Raw genomic sequence first — 16,896 nt, forward strand, 5'->3', positions numbered from 1 at the left:
TATGGCTCATCAGTGCCCCCCCCCCCCGGGGTGTCTGGACAAAAGCACCTCTGCCCTGGATCCCTTAAGGGGATACCCTGAATTTGAGGTGCAGAGGGGCTACACCCCGCTTCACTCTGGCTAAGGATTCAGCCCAGTGCCTTATTTGCCATCTGGTTGTGACAATTGCTATGAGGTAGGCAGAAATCCCAGACAGGTCCAATTTGTCTGAAGGCAAATTACTTCCTGGCCCCAAATATGGTAACTGAAGACTTCTGTAGCTAGGCCTGCTGCTTTTAGAGCCAGAGAGCAGACCAGAGGGGGGAAATCTTTCCTCTGGTCTTCTCCCCATACCATGCCTCCCCCAACTCACCCACAATTGACTACAATGGCTGGCGAGCCCCAGCAGCCAGTGTACCCAGCAGAGGAAGGAATTGCACCTTCCTCCCATTACACCAGAACTAGGACATTCCAACTTGCTGCAGCCGAACCAGACCACAACCTTCACTCCCCGCAAAGCTGGCGGTAAGCAGCCCTTTCCCAGTATTTCCAACTGTTCCCAAACTGCAGAAAAAAGTACTGTATATAATACACATACACACAAGATCCCATCTTTCAGTGATTATATATCTTAGCCACATGCACAAAATATTGCTGCAGCTCTGAGTTCCAGAATCAATCTTTAAGCTTGTTTCTTGCCTCTTTATAGTATCTTCTTTAGTCCCTCAACGAATCTCTTCACAGTCTTCCAAAGACTGAACCTGCCCTTTTATTCTCTCCAGTAAGAACCCTTTAACCTATCACCAGCTTCACACAAGAATTCCAAAACCAGTAGGTTTAAATGGAATGTCTGATAAACGACCTATCACGTTCAAACTTTTTGAATTCTAGTGAACCATATAAAATCTGAGAAGCCTCACAAGTTACCTAGTCAACAGCTCAGCAACAAAGAATGCATCTTTCTGACTTTAGTTAGGATTAGGCCAGATTTCCCTCTCAACATACTAAACCAAATACAACACATACTTTGTTTCCAGCTGAACAGCATTCTGGTGCAGTGGGTGAGTGTTGCCCTCCCAACACTGATGTTGCTGCTGCTTACCTATATGGGATGGGGTGGGGCAAAGTGAAGTTGGGGCTGAGTGGGAACACCAGAATCAGCGTCTGATTGGCTCCTTCGCAGCCCCATCCTCAATGCCAACCTATCCCCCCACTCCCACAGGTAAGTGGCAGCCATGTGGTTTGGGGTGGATAGCTCAATGGCACCGTCCCACCATAATAGCCATTACTTGTTCTTACATATAGGTGTCTCCTCATAAAGATAGATTCTTCACAAGATCTAGATCTAGAGATAATTTGGATCTTCTCCCCCCCCCCTTCTGCATTACTTGTGCTGGTCCAATGTATTTTCCAAAGTACTTAAATGGAATCTTTTTTTGTATTTTTACCCAATTTTATATTTTGTGAAATTGTTAACAAGCTCGCCCCCATATTGCCAACAACAAAATCAGAAAAGAACTTCTTTCTCTTTTCTATTCCATTGCCCACAGAAACAGAAATAAAACACACATCAATTCCCATTTGAGTGAGATTATATTACTATAAAATAATTCCTTATATGATACAATCTAATAACATTTTCTTGAAGCAAAACTTATAACATACATGCCATCATTTCTGGTAAAGAAAATGAAAAGGTTGTCATTTTCAGAGTGGCAAAGGAACCTAGAAATTCCTAAGTAATAACTGATAGACCTAACAGAAAGTCAGGATATCACAACCCTGAGAGAGTTATTACTGTTGAGAAGAAGAAAATAGCAGCAATATTTGTATTGCCTTGGAAGACTTTGTTCTTTTTGATAGTTTTCCTCACACACTACATTCAGGCTACTTTCAAAGTCCAGCTGATCTTTTTAGTATTAGGTTCATCTCCATTGGAGCCCATTCTATAGAAAATGCCATCATTAATGGTCACAAGTGCCCTATTGATTGCCACTAAATCAGGTAAGGTTAATTGGCTGCTGCTCCTTGACATCTCTTTAGCATTTGACACCATTGATCACAAAATCCTCCTTGATCAGCTGAAGCCTGCAATTCAGTGGGACAGTGATAAATTAGTTTACATCTTGTCTTTGAGGCATGCAATTTACAGAATCAGAAAGAAGTCCTTCTGCCATCTACCACACAACACTCATCTGGGAAAGGGCAAGGGTGCTTGCCTGTTATTAAGAGCTTTCTGAGGCTTTTATTTGGGCCATAATTGCACTGAACTGAACACATCACTTGACTCTTCTAGCTCTTCCTTGGGTGGAGAACTAATCCGGCAGAGTTTTATATCAACCGAGGAGCTTGTCGGTCTACCAAATTATACCAGGAGATGGATATTCAAGACCACTGAGGTCTCATCAAGTCAACAGAATTGCTGAACTTGGATTTGGAAAATCAAAGTCATCTTGAGTCAGAGACATGCCGTGAGCAAATTCCCATTGTTTGGCTTCAGTTATAATGAAAACAATAAAAAGACTGTGATACACTTTGTACACTAACAGCACACTTGTCTACTCAGAAGTTAATTTCATTATCTTCAACAGGGTTTACTCCAGGTAGCTAGGTATAGGATTTCAGCCTAACGTTGCATATTTTGCAGGGTGGACGTCCTATTGAACTGAGTGAGGCTACCAAGAAAATAAGCATTGTATTGGGCCGTAAAAGTGCTATAACCTTGATTAATAACTATATTTTATCCTATCAAACTTCACTGTGTGAAGTTGAAAAGCCAAGAAAGGTATTTTGTGTAATGCCTTTTACTTCCAAATATTCTACTAAATCTATTCACCATTTCTGTTGTTCTCCCTGCAGAGTCCCTGACTTTTCCAGGCACTTGCCATGAAGAGAGAGAGAGAGAGAAAGAGAGAGAGAAGGAAGGGGAAAGAAAGGAACAAGAACATTGGTCATAAATCAAGCAAGCATGTGGCATATCCTTCAGATGAATCCATTTGAGCCACTTGTATTTTTTAGAGTGAGGCAGCAGTCATATTTTTAAAAAATATATGAAGGGGAAATTGCTAACAGTTTTTCACTGAGAAAGGCATTGAGGCTTATTAATAGTGGGCACCATGTTAATAAATGTTATGGTCCTTACCGTATCCCTGCTCAGCTTCAGAGATATAGGCTAGAAAGGTTGATATATGGCCAAACCTACGATGGAGCAAAAGTTCTTAACATTAACTACAGAGTGTCATGGCTTTTTACAGATTAGGAGACATGCATTTGTCAAAGAAGTCTCAAAGGAGGCAGCAATGAGGGTCAGATACACAGGCATGCTGAATGAAGTCAACCCATTCCCAGACTACACTACAATGAAGAGATGCATCATTCTCATTGTCCTCTAATGTAATTGTTCTTTGGGATATTCAGTTGCCACTTTGGTTCCTAATAATCAAGGGGAAATGTGTAAGAATCTTTCTTACCTATTTATTGTGTTTCTACCCCACCTTTTTCCTCCAAGGATCTCAAGGTGGCCTTTATGGTTCTTCTCCCCCACATTTAATGCCACAACACAACCCTATGTGGTATGTTAGGCGGAAAGGCACTGACTAGTCCAAGGTCACTCAGTAAGCTTAATTGCTGAGTGGGGATTTGAATCCCATTCTCTCATGTCCCAGCCCAAAACTAAACACTACCCTACACTGTCTTCCCAGTATTCTGATCACTACTAATCCCCTTCAACTGGCTTTGTAGACCATTCCACCATGCCTCAGACTCTGACATTTGTTGGAAAAGCACCCTTCAACTCTGCAATTCTACAAGTAGGCAAGGGTCTTGCTATTTTAACCATTGGTCTTCAACTGCTGCATTGAAAACCATTTTTATTTAACTCTTCCAAAAAGAAGACAGCAGGCGCAAAGGAATAAGGAGCTCATTTTCCTCTACTAACTATTGGGGGGGGGGGCTATGGCAGCTGCTGTGTGTTGCACACTGGTGGGGAGAGCTATTGAAATTCTCTCTTCTGCATAGCTAACAAATATCATTTGCATTAAATAGGGGGGGGGGGGGAATGTGGCAGTAAGCTTCAGTATAAAGACCAAAAATGGAACGTTGTCTAATCCTAGATCAGAACATACAGTGTTCTACCTTTGCATCCTCCAGGTTAAAAAAAATGAAGGCTATACTTCTAATCTTATACTTGGAAAATAAAATAAAAAATGTTTTGCCACAGGAAATGCTCAGATAAAAGTAAAAGTGTTGATTATATGAAGTTAGAAACATTAGAGCTATGGGCAAGCTGCTAAAAACTTCTTTCACATCACAGCATTTTTTTTGTTATACAGATGTGACAACAATTATAGGAGGGGTCACCAAACTTAGGGGCTGTGGGCACATTTGAAATTATGTGAAAGTGTCACAAGCAGCACCCCTTTCAGCTTCCATCTCTTTCCCCTCCTCAATGTCACTCTCCCTCCCTAGAAAGAGGGAAAGCACACATGTGCCTGAATGTGCAGGTGCAAACACACACACACACACTTTGCTTTTCCAAGGGTCTAGCTAGAAGTCAGATCCAGTATAATTAAAATGGATCCCTTTAAATTTGCATATTTTTATGCCCCCCCAAAGTGTAACAGATTAAAGCTTACATTGGTACACACAATAAACACCAGAGATCCAGTAATTGCCAGCACTACAAAAAAACATTGCTCCAAGGCATAGATCCTAACAGAGCTTCATGATTTTTCCATGGTATGACAAAACCAGCAACAAATAACAGAAGAAAATGTCCACACATAGGAGGCTATCAGCTGATGGTGGTTCTGAGGGAATTAGCAAACATTATGAGAATCTATATGGTTCTGTGAATCTGATTATGTTTTTGCACCAAGGCAGAAACTACGAGCACTGGATCTGTGATTCTTACAGTTCAGTCTATAGTGACTGCTGGTGGCTGGAGCGTGTGTGTGAAGAAGCGTCTCCACCCTCATCGTTCAGCATGGACACAAGGTCAAGCTCCGAGGGCCTTATGGCACCTTCCTCCCTGCGAGTAGAGAGGTTACAGGGAACCAGGCAGAGGGCCTTCTCAGTAGTGGCACCCACCCTGTGGAACGCCCTCCCTCCAGATGTCAAGAAAATAAACAACTATCTGACTTTTAGAAGACATCTGAAGCCAACCGTGTATCAGGAAATTATTAATGTGTAATATTTTACAATTTTTAATGTGCTGCAAGCCACCCAGAGTGGTTGGGGAAACACAGCCAGATAGATGTGGTATAAATAAATTATTATTATTATTATTATTATTATTATTATTATGCCGCCTTTTCAAGGGACTCTGTTCCACTGGATCTGACAGGTGTGTGACTTCCCTCTGTCTCTGATACTCCATCCCCCTGCTCCATTACTCTTACACCTTACTTTCTTCTCCTCCTCCCTCTGCTGCCCTCCCCAGATCATTCTCCTTTCCCTCCTACCTTCCTGGGTCCTTTTTCAGCAGGGTGGGAAAGTAATCACACATTCTATCTCATGACAAAGGAGGCACTGGAACTGGTGACAGGGCGCAGTCTTCACAGGCACCAGATAACATCCAAAATGGCACAAAGCGTGTTCTCATTAAAGGAGAGCACGGGTTGCGGATGGGGCCGAGCAAAACACCCCATGGTTGCCAGGCAGGTTAGATTCAAGGGCTTGGATCAGATTGGTGGTTGGTGTTACTGGGGTAAATTTAATGTTGCCAATATAGGGGTGGGATCAGAGGTTATTTAAACAAGGTCCACTGCATCTTCCTTTCTCTTTCGCTGTGGACACCGGATCACCAGCCCGCCTGACCTTGCTATGCCTGTCATGGGGTCGTCCACATTGGTGCAGGGGCCTGGTAGGAATTTTTCCTTTTGGCTGATTAGTGTGTGCCAATTGGGTTTTGCCTACTGCGTAGCAAATCATCACAACTTGTAAGGTTGGCGGTTAGGCATTGGTTAAATTGGTTGGTGGAGGAGTATGGATTGGCTGTGCCTGCCCCTCCAATGCTGCTGCTGCACGGGAATTCCGTTAAAGGAATTCAGGGGCTTATCATCCTATCGTCCAAACCCTTGGTGCAGGATGCGGGCCGCGTAAGCTCCTAGGAGCATGCGGGGAGTAGCTGAGGGTCTGTGTCGCAGCTCCAGTTATCCCTGATTTTGTTCCTCCACACTGACTCTCTGGAATTCTCGTTGGAATCCGGGAGTCAGTGCTGTCCCCCAAGGCGGGGGGGGGGCAGCTAGTCATAACCAATGCCTAAGCAACCACTCACAATTTGTATGATTAATAAAGTTGTGGCCAAAATTATGCCAAAGACCTTAAACAAAAATTATGTGTGATGTGTGAGTTATTGGGGTAGGGGTGTTTTGGGGGACCTTAGCACGCAACTGCATCTTGCGATGCCACAATGGAGACCACAGAGTTACATCATTTGTAAGGTATTCACCACATCACATCTGCCTAGTTACATCTGCTTGTGATGCTTAGAAGAGTGACTGTCCACATGATTTACAAATGCATGATAGTTACAAATACATGAGACGATTCTCTATCTCAACCAAGAGAGAGAGGGAAGATAATCTCTCTGTCTCTCTCTCAACTACTCTCCTTCCTATATATTGAACACACACACTTTTCAATATGAACTATTAAATATATGATTCCCGCCCCCCCCCCACAGGCATATTCTCTTAGAATTCATAACTACTTTGCAAATAAAAAGGCAGTTGAACAGGGACTTAAAATATATCAAAAGCAATGAAATCTCTCAATGGGGAAAAAAAGGGAACTGAAATTGAAATTGGTCTTCTAAATATAAATAAAACTACTTATTTGGTTTCTTTCAGAGGGAGTGCTGCGGGATTGCCCAAAGGATCATAAAAAATAGATTGTGACAAATATGTATCTTATTTTTCATATTTCATAAATAGAATCTGACTTATTATTTATATTATTTGGGGAAAATAAGCTGGAACATACACATTTGCACACAGTATGCTGTTTCGTGCAGACCTTTTCTCTCCACAGCTTGTAATGAACTGCAAAATTATGAACTGCAAGGTGGAACAAAAATTAGAGAGGAAATGTCTCAGAGTAACAAATACATATTTTATGTTTTCTGTAGCCTTTCTTTATGCTAGTTGGACCCATAACTGCATGGCACTTTCAGACCCATAACAAAAATTCCTAGGCTCCAAACTTCAGGACAACAGATAAAATACAATGCTTACTGAGGGGAAAACAAAGGTGCTATTCAGAAAGAATGAGGTGGGCTGCCTCCTGTCTACTTCTATTTCAGCCTGCATGTTGTTATTCAGATTAGTTCACTATTTTTATAACAAAAAAATCACTCCATTTGTAAACAGACCAAGTACTAAATATCTATGCCTAACAGTCAAAATCATTTGCTTTGAATATGTTGATTTCTTACCTTGCTCAACACAGACAGCTTTCTTCTTCCCTTTTGTTCAACAGGATACACACACACACCCCTACACAAAACTGAAATGATATCCCTGGGGAACACCGTAAGTGAGGTGTGAGTTAAGGGAATTAAATAACTGACAGATCCTCCAACCCAACTTAAAAATAACTCTCCTATTCACCTCTTTCATAATAGCACAGAACACAGCCTATTGGGCCAGTGTTGTCTATATGGACAAGCAGTGCCTCTGCACCATTTCAAGCAGCAGTTTCCCCAAACCCTACTTGCTTCCCTTTTCTACCTTGCCTGCTGATTGCAGCATCTGGGCTTGACGAGGCATGTGACCCTCACCTGTTCTGAGCCTACTACTGCTGAGGAATCCCAAAGCTAGCGAGCCCCACCTGGCCAGCTGTGGACCCTTCCCTGTCTCAGCCTACTAAAGCTCCCCCCCCCACTGCTCCCTATGCCTCAGAGCCCTCTGTGTTCATGGACCCGCTAGTGATGGGTCTTGCTGTTCTGGTTCCTACGCACTGACCACCATCCCCTGTCACTCCGTGAGTACTTCCTACACCAGGCATAGGCAAACTCAGCCCTCCAGATGTTTTGGGATACAACTCCCATCATCCCTGACCACTGGTCCTGTTAGCTTGGGATGATGGGAGTTGTAGTCCCAAAACATCTGGAGGGCTGAGTTTGCCTATGCCTGTCCTACACCAACCTCTCCTTCCCCATCCCCAGCTCGCCCCTGTGGGTCCCAGTCCCAGCTGCACTCCACGCCGGGATCCTCTTCTTCCTCCCCATCAGCCTGCCAGTTCATGACAGCACCAGTTCTAGTTGCATGCATCTTCCATTCCCACACACCTCACCAGTCCTCCTCCCTAAGATGAAGTGCAGACTGATATAAATATGTGAGTTATTGGTATAAATGGAAATTGTGAGGGTGAACAAATGAACTTAGTGATTCAAACGCCAGGATCAGGAAGTCACCATCTACCCAACTAGACTAAATTTCATTTCTGAGGAAGCTTCTCATCAAGAGACAAAAGTTATGTGAATTCAGCAGCCTGCCTGGTCTCATGAATGCTATATATATATATATATATATATATATATATATATATGCAAAATGAGATATCAGCTGAAATACATGTTAGGAACAAAGGAAGCTAGCTAATACTGAATTAATATTGTCTGCACTGACTGGCAGCAGTCATTCCCAGCCCTAGCTGGAGACTTTGGAGACTGAACCTGGGATCTCTCACATGCACAGCACTATCTCTATCGCTGAGCTATCCACCCACCCAATCAGTGTTGTGATTGACTACAAATAGGATAAGAGCCTTGGAGTAAAGCCCAATTCACAATAAAAGAGTACTGTAAGTATTACACTGAATTTCTTCAAAAGGAAACCTAACCCAGGTAAATGCTACACCCCTGGAACTTTTCACTGTTCATAGAATTGGAGTGGGTATAAGAACTCATTATTTGTGAACATAGTCAGCAGTAATGTCACCAGGCAGGAGTGCTAGAAAACTGCATTTGAAGCGTTTGTAATATTAACTATTAATGGATAAACTATAGTATAAATAGAACTCATAATTGGACAAAACAATTGGACAAAACAAATATTCCAAATGCAGATGTAATAAATTCAAAGTAGTTTCAAAACTATGATGACATAAATGACTCAAGTAACAATATACGTTTCCTTTCTTGCTTTCTTATTTGTGTTTGACCACCTTCCATCCAGTGTTTACTCCTTTTTTAAAACCAATTTATTCTTGAAACAATTTGACAGCTAAGAAGATGGAAACGTGACCCATAGCCTCTCCATTTTGTTTATAGGTTTATCCTTCTCAGACTGACAGTTAAGAAAATGGCAACATAACATCTTAAAATGAACTCAGCATTTGAAAAAAAACTTTTCTGACCTATACTACTCAAAGAGGAAATATTTATCATGTATAGTAAAGTTTGAGAAAAACAAGGCACAAGACTAGTTGTGGAATCTTAGTGATTCTTTGGAGGGTGCAAAGGAACAACAGTTTTGCTCTTAACAGTAACAACCATCACAGAGCGTTGAAAAACCATGTATGCTCTTCACAGAAAACATTTTTTCCAGCTTAACTGGAAAATGTTTATTTCACATAGAGTGCACACTTTTTGAAAGCAATGCAATACATTCTTTCCAGATGAATTATCCAAACAAGGCTACATACATAATTTATTGTTCTTGTTTCTAAATGTGTATTTGATATGTTTGTGCTCTTTGGAGCTTTGGTTTATCACCTTTCTTGATTATATTAGGGAAACATAATTGAGTTAAAATATGTTAAGAAAAAAATATTGGGATACTGTACAATCCTATGGCCTTGCTGCTTATTAGTTTTCAAATGTAGCTGCAGCAAATTATTTGAAGTTACTCTGACATGTGGGGGATTTATTTTTCACCTTTCAAGCTATCTGAAGGAATATGAAGGTGATCTGCACAGAATACATCCAAGACCTGCTAGTCCCCTTAAAATACCATGCTGAAACATCAGTGCTATAAACAGCCTCTGGAAGGTGACACTTCTGTGAATGTCACCAAGCTTATGGAGCTAAACTGTAATTTGCCCATTAATCTCCAATACTTTTGCTAACATGGGCTAATAAAGGCTAAGCTTGCTAGCACCCATGAAATCATTACAAAACCTAGCAGCTCTCCAGAATTTTCATAAATGAGAAGTGTTTTCTAAAAACAAGCTACAATTAAATTGAAAGAGAGAAAAACAAAAAAAAGAGAGAGAGGTGATACTGTAGCTGCTACAGAACTGGCGAATGAATGCCAACACTGCAACAGTGCCAAAGAGGCCAATCATTCTGTGATGGCAGCTCCATGATTACTAATTATCAGAAGGTGAATCAGAAACAAACTGACATATAACTGCTGGTGGCAATTCTTTTTGTTTCAAACACAACAGACAAATATAAGAGGCCTGCTGAGAATAAGCATACTTCAGCTGATGCATCCACTTTTTGGATCAAAGTATAATCTGAAGGGGTCATACAATATTTAAAATTAAAAGGGCATAGGAGTGCCCCTTTTAGCAAAAAAAATTAAAAATGCTTCTACCATAATAAACCTCAAGATTCTATAGCTTACTAAAAAGGAACTTGTTGTGCTTGAGACTTTGTGTTTATGATCTACCTGATATAAGGCCTATGAATGTGCCAAATTTCAAACAGATCCGGTACAAATTGCCACAGGCATGAGAGGCTTTTAAATGCTCAGAACTGACATGTTGACTCCTTTTACTGCAATGTTTATACAGGAACCCCATGTAGTACTTTCTCATGAAAACTAATGTGCTTTATTCAGTCTTGCTGATGTAGACATGGGGTGGCATTCAAGTAAGTTTTACTCAGAGTAGGACCATTGAAATTAATGAACATGACTAAATTAGGCACATGCATTTTAATGAGTTTACGCTGAGTAAATCTTAGTTGAACACCACCCATGATTTCATTGGTTTGACAAAGTTCTGAGCGTTCCAACGTGTTTGTGCCCTGTTAAAGCCTGTGGCAGCAACTACTGGCAAAATAATACATTGTACATGTATTATTCGAAGCAAAAATTTGCAGCAAAAATTTGCAGGGAGTTCAATATTTACAGAGGGATGCTATGTGTAATGCCAGTTCCTTCCGTTATTGAATATGACTGTGTGATGGAGTGATCAGATATGGGGATGTTACCAACCTTTTGGAGGCCCACAGATATACCTGAAAAGCTGATAAACTATCATGGAGAACCATACCCCACAATCCTGAGTGCTCCCGCTGCAGCTCCACACACATCAACACATCCCTGTAAGCCTAGCTCACACGCTCTAATACCCACCGCAACCTACAACCTGACAGAAACAGAAACAACACTTTCAGCAGACTCTTCCTGTACATTGATCCATGAATGCTATCACCAGCCACAATGGCACTCCCCTACCTAGTAGACAGTCCTTTAAAATCCATCTAAGTTAGTATTCTCTTAATGACAGTGACTACTCAGATGCATCTGGGTGATCCGAAATGTGTATCTGGGTGATCAGAAAGAAAAATCCTATAGGAGATATAGTGCCAATGGTAACAATGCAGATCTGTTAGTCAGGTGTGGCTAGGCCAGTGAACAGATGGATCATGGCCACAGGCTACAACTGCTTCTGCAATGAAGCCAGGTTCAGGTTCAAACAGGCTCCCAATTAAAGGGAGTTGTGTAATACAGAGGCTACAACTGAAAATGCCTTTTGAGTTCTGATGTGACCTTCAAGTTCTGAGCTTGAGGCATACTTGGCACTTCCAACCTTCAGGGCTGCAGTATGGCCTTCAATGTCCCTCTTCCCTTATGGGTTACACATGCTGTTCTGTGATGGAAATGCTAAAGGCCTTTTACTCCACCTAATTCAGAATATTTTTTCAAGTGGTGTAACAGCTGCTTTGGGACTCAATATTTTCCGGCCTCTGCACAGTGAACAATTTTTCTGTAATAGGTTTTTCAAACCCTAAAGTTTGCCTATGTGGTGCCAGGTAATTTAAGGGCCCACTAACAAGCCAATCATTGCAGGAATGCTTTCTTCTTTTATTCAACATTTTGTTTCACTCCCACCTGACCTATTTCCACCTGCAGCAGCCTATTTTAGCTGAGCTGCAGTTTGTTAGCTAGTGATATTTTTTCCATTGATTCAAACTACCATCCTGGGCAAAGTTGGACAATATAGAGAAAATGCAAGTTATTACCATTCCAAAGAGTAAGAGAGGCTGTTAAAGGATTTGCGGTCATTAATTAAAATGCCAAATGTGTAATGTCCTTAAGAGCTGTTATGAAACTTTTCAGATGCCCAACTACAACACAAACTTTTTTTGAAAAATGGTCCTTAAAATCTCTCTTCCCTTACACTTCTTCCATGCAGAGAAGCCAGATGCATATTCCTGCATTGCAGGGAGTTGGACTAGATGATCCTCGGGATCCCTTCCAACTCCACAATGATTGTGTGATTCTGGGAAGCTTTTTAACTGTACCCTGCTCAAACCAGTACGGTGGTACTTCAGGTCAGGTTTGCTTTGCAGGTTTGATTTGCCTACATCTCAGATTTCAAGTAACCCACTAAGCCCCTCATGCCTCCCAATCCTTGGACATTTTGTATGCATAGGAAAACCCTAATATTTGTTATATGCTTGAATTATGAAAATGATTGCTTTGTAAGAATACTACAGCATAAGCCTTCTCTTTCACCATATGCAGAATACAAGGAAGCATTGCAAAACTATCACTAGGATGTACAATCCTCATTAAACGACATATTATTTATATTAATCTTTCTCTTTTCAAACTACACAAAGTCCTTGTCAGAAACAGGGAGCCTGGGCATATAAAATAAGGCACATAAAGTAAGGCACAGATATAAGCCCTGAGTTAGAGCCATTTCAAGTTGAATGGGGACATGTAAATCCTGCTGATGTGTTAAGTGTAAATCGTCTTGAAAATCATGCTCTGCTTCAGCATATATGCAAGGGTCAGAGGAACACCTCAGATTTGAGATCGCACCCGCCCTTGCTTAATGCGGTAAATACATAATTTTCTACTTACAAGTTAACCCCTTAATCGATAACCCAGTTCATAATCTGAGGTACATTCTGGGTGCCATAATATAAAGCCAAAGGTATAGTAATCAAGACTGATTGATTGCTGTTGGCTTACTCTGGAAATATTGTTAACTATTTTGTTTCTTAATGCCCATTTTTATGTTGTTAGGTTCGAATGAAACTGTGCTGTTTTATGTATGATACAAGATATTCAGTCGGACAGAAATGACTTATCTGACTTTTCCAGGGATGAAAATACTACAAAAGGTCATTTGACATTACTTATCTTCCTAGTGTTAGCTTAGTAGTAGCAGAGAATTATTTGGAAACGATATATGTGGTATATCTTGTTGGGGGGGGGGGGAGCAAGTAGAACTTACTGTTAAAATAGAAGTCCTAACATTCTACATACACTTCTACAGTAGAAGGCATATCAAACCCAGTTACTGAGATGAAGCAGCCTTCAGGATGAAGTGCCGTGGCTGTACTTGATGAACATGAGCTATAGCATTGCATGCAAGTGTTTTGTATAACTTCTTGCTCAGCATAAAATCTTGCTCTTTTAAATATAACAGCGGTAAGTTCAGTTCTCAGGTGCTCTCATTTGCCAAAGAAAGTCTGTCTGCTGCATTCCTTGTGTGCTCTGCATGAAAAATTTATATGACTTCTTGAAATGGGTTCTAAAATTCTACAAACCCATGATCAAACTTCAGTACATAAAAAGCTTATATATCACATTTTCATCCACTGATGCTAATGCATTAGCTTACAGTATCAGGAGGAGAGACTCTGAGTACTAAGAAAAAGCCACCTATACCAGTAAATATGAGGGAGGCTGCACGGAGTAAATTATCTGAAGGAGACAGATGTCAGGGGTTTGATTAATGGATCAGAGCAGAAAAAAGAGGAAAAGACCTCTTACTATCTCTTTAAATTGCTGCTTTTGGACAAAAGACATGGTAAACCTCCCACTTAGGTTTGCAGATCTAGCAGTACCTGAACTTAACCTGAACTTTTATATGGAAACGTTTATGTATAGCAACTTGTCAGATCATTCTGTGGTCTCTATAGCAGCAATCATGACACAAATTGCAGTATCCGGTAGCTGCTGCCAAATACTAGGAAGCTTAGGGCTGACTTATACAGGCATGTTAATCATTTGACAGCATCAAGTGATCACACATCAGACACTAGAAACAGAATGTTTGTGTTGTTTTCATTTCCGGGCGCAGAATGGCACTTCTAGAATCCATGGCTTCTGCTTGGAAGGCAAAATTACAGCAACTACAATCCCACAATCCTTTGCAAGAAGTGATGCTCATTATTTCCACAGCAGTGGACCCAGGGAGGAATGACCACTGGGAGGAGCACAGAGAGAAGCAGCTCTGTGGTGCACCTGTAGCAACAAAACCAGATGCCTTCTTCTGTGCCACCTGCTGTAAAACATGTCTCCCTCATATCGGCCTCTACAGCAACAGCAGGCGCTGTAAGTTTCAGTGGTTTGACTTTTCCCTCAAAGATGCACTCTTCCATTGTCTCCCGAGACAGGCGGATGCCAACAACGATTTCCAATTTAGTGACTGTCCCTAGTGAACTCTCCCTGTTATATACTCCCTCTTTTGAAGGTTTGTGTGTGTGTTTCACTTGGGAATGAGGGGCTTCTGCAGAAGGAGGAGAACTTGCCCCCCACCCCACCATTTTCCTTGGAGAGAAAAAGCAGACTCCGAGGCAAGTGAAAAAATGTTTTTCCCCATCACTAGTGCAAAGTGTAAAACCTGCACAGGCACTTATTAGTGGACTATTAATGCATTATTAAAATACAGTAGTACGTCGGGTTAAGTACTTAATTAGTTCCGGAGGTCCGTTCTTAACCTGAAACTGTTCTTAACCTGAAGTACCACTTTAGCTAATGGGGCCTCCTGCTGCCGCCGTGCTGCTGGAGCACGATTTCTGTTCTCATCCTGAAGCAAAGTTCTTAACCCGAGGTACTATTTCTGGGTTAGTGGAGTCTATAACCTGAAGCGTATGTAACCCGATGTACCACTGTATGAACAATTAAAGAATGTCCTAAACATTCACAAGGCAGAATGTTCTTCTGCCTTGTGAATAAGACAATAAAATCAATATTCCTTTAATGGTTGTAGGTTCACCAGCAGGAGTGCAGGATATATCTATGAGAGAGAGAGAGAAGGAGAGATTTTCAGCTTTGAATGGGCAGGTGCAGGGAGAGAGAATGCAACAGATGAAAGTTAACCTAGCTGGAGTTTGTTAGAACTGGGTATCTGGCCTAGGGGTTGGTGCAAGCTGCCACCTGAGAATACAAGGGTGCTTGTGCTCTGTGTATATATTTATGAATAAAACACATAATATGAAGGAGTCATTAACTCTCTAGTGCTCTTTGTTTTATTGGGGAAAAAATCCTCCAGTGTTTCCACTTAGTCAGAAGTGGCAAGCATGGAACAGTATTTTGGGTCATGCTTGTACAGTAGTGGACTGACTACTGTGTAAACACTGAACAACTGACTCATATGGGGGGGGGGAAATGCCAGAGAGTATATACAAAAAGTTATTGTGCAATAGCAATGTCTGAAAAGATGAGTAGATGTTTGGGATGATTTGGAAAAGGGATCCCATATGCCAGCATTTGCCACAGTTCAGCCTTCACATCCCAAACCACAATGTGTTATAGGCAGGGTGAAGTACAATAGAGAGTCTTGGCTGTGTACACACGACAGTTTAAAGTGGATTTGATGCAACCCCTGATTTGTTTGTTTGTTTTTTGCGTGAACCACACAACATTGTCCTCCAACAGACAGCCTGTACGTCCCCTCCAAAGGCATAGTGTGGGTACTTAGTGGTTTGTTATGTGTGTAGTGTCATTTTGCTGTGTGCCATTTTTCACCACACACACCCCTACTTCCATTGGCGAGGTAGTTCTCAGTGGGCTGCTGCTGCTGGAATTATTATTATTCCCAGTGTTCTGTGCAAGTTTGGTTCATAGGAAAACTTGTCTCTCAAAAACAGGAAAATTTGACCACTCACACAGGTGACAAATATCTGTGAGCATACCCACTGTGGATATCATGTTTCCAGAACTCAGGGAAGTATTAATTACAGGAAGGGCACTGCCCACTAGTGTGGACAGGAAACATTGAGATGAGAGTTCAATTGAAAGTTCTTGCATGCACAAAAGCACATTAACACAGTGATATCTACACAACCTGTGTAGAGTGTGAGATCTTCTTAGCAAGTTCCTCGCTCAGCTCAGCCAAGAGGTAGCTGTAGGCAAGTCATTGTCATCCCCATCCCCATCTCCTCCTTCCCATTTTCAATACAGGAATAAGTATACTGACTTATTATATAGTTCTGTTTTAAATCACTATATAAATGCTAATGATGATATTTCCACTTGAAGACATATTTACAAAGCAACAGTTCCACATTATTTATTTAAGTGAGGCAAGCTGCATGCTGCAGGATGAAGCAAACCTCCGCCTCCTAGGATCGTTAACAACTTTTTCAGCTATTGTTTGCTACTGAAATTTATACATCAACCATCCACTTAAACTTTACTCTTAGCCTTTCAGAATCCCATGTAATTCAGCATACCATGTGGAGGACAGTGCGTTGCAATTAAATTAAAAACCACAAAAGAAAAAGATGAGAAACTGCAAAAAAACGTTGAAAGCACCGGCTACCTGATAATAAAAGCAGAGAAAAACACTTGTGAAACAAAAGTCTGGTGTAGTACTATGATTTGCCATCCCATAGAGTGATTGCTGTATCCTGAGATACAATCATTTTTCAAATTTTGTAAAGAATGAAACAGCATTCAAAAAAGACCTTCAAGAACAATGGGCAGCAGCTGCAAC

At 41.2% G+C, this 16,896-nt stretch overlaps 1 protein-coding gene and 1 long non-coding RNA gene across 3 annotated transcripts in view; one reads left to right on the forward strand and one right to left on the reverse strand.

The window, feature by feature from the left end:
- Nucleotides 1–16,896, reverse strand: part of LRP1B (LDL receptor related protein 1B) — a 755,078-nt gene that overhangs the window by 325,975 nt on the left and 412,207 nt on the right. The gene's annotated exons all lie outside the window — the stretch shown is intronic.
- On the forward strand, nt 850–5,230 carry LOC310833268. Of its 2 annotated transcripts, none has more exons than XR_014558612.1 (3): nt 850–1,040; nt 2,276–3,372; nt 4,861–5,230. It is a non-coding gene; the product is annotated as an uncharacterized lncRNA (long non-coding RNA). The 2 variants fall into 2 exon arrangements; XR_014558613.1 differs by lacking the exon at nt 850–1,040 and adding an exon at nt 1,047–1,201.

The sequence above is a fragment of the Podarcis gaigeae genome (assembly GCF_964106915.1).
Source record: "Podarcis gaigeae genome assembly, chromosome: 1".
NCBI classification, from domain to species: Eukaryota; Metazoa; Chordata; class Lepidosauria; order Squamata; family Lacertidae; genus Podarcis; species Podarcis gaigeae.